The sequence below is a fragment of the Clupea harengus genome, chromosome 14 (genome assembly GCF_900700415.2).
Source record: "Clupea harengus chromosome 14, Ch_v2.0.2, whole genome shotgun sequence".
Taxonomy (NCBI): Eukaryota; Metazoa; Chordata; class Actinopteri; order Clupeiformes; family Clupeidae; genus Clupea; species Clupea harengus.
Window position 1 is genome coordinate 16,658,762 of NC_045165.1, and position 5,690 is coordinate 16,664,451.

A 5,690-nucleotide genomic window follows, 5' to 3' on the forward strand; every position below is an offset into this window, starting at 1 on the left:
TTGATACCAATCAAGCCCATTTGAATACACATGCTTGGCTCACATTGCCAGTAATGACTGATTTACATACATAAACAGAGCGCGGTACATTAGACTTAAAAAAAAACAATAATAATAAACCAAGTGCAAATGTGCACAACACCAGGATCTGTGGCAAGGACATGCATTACAGAGTGTATACATCTCAATGAAGAACCAGTATAGTCTCTACTGTTGGGATGTAGGTCTATACTCCAACAACACACTGCATGCTTCGGGTCTTTCACTGCTTGCCAATGGCATGGCCAAGGCCGATAAAAGGCTACAATTTCCAATTTAATCCGCAGAGTAGTCAGTTAGCCACATGCTAATCCCCTGTTCCTGTAAGACTGATAATTACACTGATTGGATACCCGTAATGATTAGCCATCCATTTGTGCCAAGATCAGCAGATGCCATTTCCTGGACTGGCTGCCGTGGAGGGAAGGTGTGTGTGTGTGTGTGTGTGTGTGTCTAGGGTAGTCATATGAGTGTTGGACTGTGAAGGTAGACACAAGATTACTGCTTTACATGGGTCTGCTGTTGCGCAAAACAGACTCCAGTCGCTACTCTTTATTGCTACTCACATATTCACAGACACATACACCACACCCCCCACGTCGTCCAATATTACAAAGTTCAACAGGGCTGCTACACAACAATGAAGTCTGAAGGGAACCTTTACCCTCGTCTATGCATAGAGAGCACATGAGGAAGACGAGTAAAAGACTGGGCTTTGGGAGCTGCTCATTGGGGAGGGCGAGCAGCTGACATGGAGGAGTCACGATGTTACAGACTCTTAACACGGATTCCATTCGAACAAATGGCCTACCTAGCACAACAAGCCAAACTTGTCAATCCTCTGCACGGATTTGATGCAGAATACATGATAATTAATATTCAATGGATCTATTCTTTCAGCAAAGAAAGAAGACAGATAGTGGTGAGGGGTTCATCACTCCTTAATCAAACCATTATCTTACTTTCTCACATGATTACAACAATAGAGAAAGAAGGAAAGAAAGAAAGAGAGAATAACACACAGTTGACAAAGAAGAAAGGAGGAAAAGACACTTGAATAAATGAAGTCCCGTGCATAGCTGTGGTCTCTCCAGCGGGCACTCTCTGCCAGGGTCCACTGTGGTCGTCTGGTGGCCCGACATGTACGCGCTTGTGTGCTCTACCCACAAGCAGGGCTGGAAAAGTAGCTGGCTCGCACACTTACTGGAAAGCCATCAGCAATTTGCCTTCATGTCTGAAACAGGTCAAGGCAGGTCCCCCCTTCTCTCTCGCTCGCTCTCTCTCTTTTATGGGCCCCACCTGCCAGATTACAATTCTGGGGCTGCTGCTGCTGTGGCTACTGCTGCAGCTGGGAGAGTTTCTGCTCTCCAGTTTAAAGCCTCAACACTCTCTCTCATACACACACACACGGGGCACACACACACACACACACGCACGGGCACACACACACACGCACACACACACCAGACAGAGACGCAAAGAAACAGATAGAAACACATCCATCTACACATGCTGTAATCTACAGAGGCATATAGACAGATTCATTCATGGGTTTAATTATATCCCCAAACACACTCACACCATAACACAAGAGGAATCAAGCTCTGAACTCTGTACAAGCCCCGACAGTCCATAAGGCAATTGCCTTTAAATGCGTTGAAATGTAGGCTACCAAGATTTATGCTGTGAAATATTGTCAAACTAATCATTTTCTCAAACCCAGAAATTCCAGCTAAACAACAGAAATATTCTAACATTTTATATATATCCATCATTATCTATAGGGATACGATATTATGTTCACGTTGAACTTGGTCGCTGTGAAAGGTCAAAGTGAACATAATTCAAACTCATGAATGATGTGCCTTGAACAGATCGTAAATGAGGCCGAGGCAAAATCTCTAGTGACATGAAAACCCTTCGTAGGATTTTATTCATCTATGGAAAACATAAAAACATTGCGACAAAAGTAACGCTACAATGCGAATACTGCACAGTCGCTACGCTGCACACTGCGCATCGGTATGCCTGCCAGGTTGATACTGTTACATGGAGAGGGGTGAAACGACTTGCCTCCTGCGGGGAGCTGTACACCGAACATGCAATTACAGCGGTCTATTTTTCGAAGAAAACGAACTGCGGGATCTAACCAGGATTTGGGACAAGAGAAGGAGAAGAAAAAACAATCACCTATTCATAACGCTGCAGACTTCTGAGAACTCTTAGCAGGGAGCAGACATTGTTCTCCAGGAAAACGTCTTTTCCTGTCCAGTGCCTAACCAACACGAATGTCCCAATAAGAGGGGGGGGGCTCGCCGGTAGCTCAACACGAAATACGGACAAGGTCTACATTTCAGTGGGTCCTGAAAGGGATATGTGATTTATTAAGCTGTAACAAACAAGTCGTCTAAAAGTTTAAGTATTGTTTAACTGGCTGCTGAGACAGAGGTTGCTGCTGACGTAGGGCAACTTGAAATGTTCCCTTAACCGAGGAATGTGTGTTGGGCTACTCATCCCCAATCTAGCACGAACGACTAAAAATATTGCCTGCAAAATCGCTCTTACCTTTTGATCTAACTCACGAATGCCTCGTGCGAATTTGGACGCTTTAAAAGAACAATTTCAACAGCCCCACAAACACTTGCTGCTTGAATTCGCCGCAGTCCGGTGTTTCGATGAGGCTTCCTTTCGGCTGCGGCAGAAACAGGGAGGGGGAGGAGGGAGGAAAGTTGCCGCAGTTCGAGCTGTGCTGTCTGGCCGTGTTCGACTCTAGGAGGTAGCTGACTGGTGTTCCTTTAACATTTTCCATCCAGTTTCGAACAATCACATGGACTTACCTTAAAGTGGCAATCCACCAAAAAGTGCTCGATCCACGTTGCTCTTGTCAATGCGGTCAATCCTAGAGTTGGAAAGCACGTCCTCTTTCGCGTTAGTTTAGCGATAAAGTAAGCAGAATACTTTTTGGAACAGCTTTCGGTCGGTTCTCACTTTCTCCCCCTCCCGGCACCGTAAGATCAAACCATCACATTCCATGGAGTTCCAAACAATGAAAAAGGTGGGTTTTCCAGCGCTCCCAAGGACCCACCCCTTAGCGACGACGCTGCATCTGAAGGGCAAAAAGAACGCCCTTCCCGGCTATTGCGATCCCGCCTTTCGAGCAAAGAACCGGCAAGCAAGACGGCTATTGAATGCCCTACCGAGTGCATGGATAGGGAAAGGGTAAAGTAGGCCCCTGCAATGGCTGGTGCTGCCCAGACGTGCTTCTTGAGAATTAGAACTTGAAAGTTTTAAAATAATGTCCTAGGGGGGTGCATTTAACGGTCTATGAGGGCCATTAAGACTGGCTCAAGTTTTCAGAAGTTATGTTAAACATTCTTTGAACATTTCTTTACAGTGTACAGTCTCATAGTCTATGCATAGGTGTCTTCTGTGAATTGTAGGCCTAATTCAAACTGACTTGTTCGAGAATTACACTTGCTAATGTAATCTAATGCTGTCCCCTTACATCCATTTGATGTGCTTTTCAGGGTTTGCATTATAACTCCATCTGTCAACACGTTCCACATAAGCAAATGACTGAAAAAAATGTGCAGTTGAAGGCTTAGTAGAAAAGTTTCTTCAATTTTGCAGAGTTGTGTTTGTGAGTATGGGTGTGCGTGTTTGTGTATTTTACTTTGACCACACATTCATAGTCAATCAAAATATGTAACCTGTGAAATACCTCGGTGACTAGTACTTGCCCCCCCCCCCCCCCCCCCCAATCTTAATTATAGATAAACACACACACACACACACACACACACACACAATTGAATGGCCTGGTGGTGTGTGAATGAACAGTGTTGCCGCTCACACAGACTGGAAAAGGTGTGATAGGTCGTTGTTATGGAGAAAGGTCCTGCTCTAGATTGCCCCTGTAATTACAGCAGAAGTGGCCCTATGGCAACCCTTATGGCTGTGGCCGAGTGAACAACGCCTGCCTTGTACAAGCAGGGCCATAAACTGGCCTTGAGTTTCACAGCAGCAGACCTGCAGTGAGAGCGCACACACACACACACACACACACACACACACACACACACACACACACACACACACACACACACACACACACATCTGTCAGAGCCAGTTACCGCAAAACACAAAAAAAAGTTGCCATAGCAATTAGTCACAGTGTTCAAGAGGACCATGAGCCTCCACATAACCACCCGGCTTAGCCCACGCACCGACACAACCCAGATTAGCTCTCAGAAGTGTTCCGCTAAGTGCTCTTATATTTTTCATTTGTTTGTTTTCACAAACAACCCCAACAAAGTTCTTGCTAACTGAACCAAACCACCGAGAGGCATTATTGTCTGTGTGCTCTAGGGGCAGAGGCAACAAGGGTGACATGAAAATGTCCCTCTTATCCCAGACTTTGTGTGATGAGGATGATGAGAGGTGGCAGGATATACACACACACATGCACACACACACACACATCAATATATAGCTGTTAGAATGCAAACACACTTTCATAGAACTACCTTTAGAGCACTATCAAGTGTGATGGCAGCCATAAAAAAACTGTATCTCTTCGGAGGAAAAGTGCAGTCCTAAACAAGTCCCATTTGAACCGGCTCAAGGTATCAGATGTTGAATAACTGAGCAGGAATTTGTACCATTTCAGCCTTATGGCCATGGGGTATGCAAGATGTAGCCAACAGAGTCGCTTAAATATTATAGCAGAACTGGATTAAATTGCTGTCATCAGGGTTTGGCAAAATGTGACACCACACACACACACACACACACACACACACAACCACACACACACACATACATACATACACACACACACACATGGGCATCAGATCTGGAACACTTGGCCTGGGGCTAGGAGAAGGTGCAGAGGCCACTGATTCCAAACCCAGGGTAGTTAAAAATCCCAGAAATTCAACCACAAATAACTGACACGTTTTTAACAACTCAACCAAAATGGATGCAGCATTACTCAGACAGACAGAAAGAGACCAGAAGAGGTGGCTAGATGACAAAAAATAGAGAATGAAAGGAAAGGGCACACACACACACACACACACACACACACACACACACACACACACACAAACAAAAACTCAAATGCATGCATGAGAGACAACTATGCAAGTGTACAAAGGTATGAATCATACAGAAACACATATATCATGGAAAAGGAACACACTCTCCAGATGTGCTCTGAGGCTCTCACTCACTCACACACGTATATTTACACACAAACTCTCACACACATGTATATTTACACACACACTCTCACACACGCTCTCAAGATATGCCCTGAGGCTCTCACAGCTCGCTTTTAAGTCAAGTGGGCTTCAGCGTGAGGACTTCAAGGTATAACTCACACAGGAACATATACATCCACGCACAAGTACACACTCTCAACCATGGAGAGTCAGGTACGCACACAGACTCACTCTCACACACACACACACACACACACACACACACACACACACACACACACACACACAAACACACACACACACACACACACTCCAAATATCCCTTGGCACTCACAGCTTTATTTGAAGACAAGAGGGTTTCAGCGTCTCTCTCAGGGATTGGGTATTAGGAGCTCCTCTCCTCTCTCACCAGCAGCAGTTACTGAT

At 45.2% G+C, this 5,690-nt stretch overlaps 1 protein-coding gene across 5 annotated transcripts in view; it reads right to left on the reverse strand.

Moving 5' to 3' along the window:
- Positions 1-3,219, reverse strand: part of luzp1 (leucine zipper protein 1) — a 52,848-nt gene extending 49,629 nt beyond the window's left edge. For 2 of the 5 annotated variants that reach the window (XM_031580265.2, XM_031580262.2), the window contains exon 1: positions 2,605-2,819. The gene's annotated coding sequence lies outside the window, so the exon portion shown is untranslated. The other 3 variants (XM_012836665.2, XM_031580261.1, XM_031580263.2) reach the window with 3 other exon arrangements.
- Positions 3,220-5,690: the final 2,471 nt, after the last annotated feature.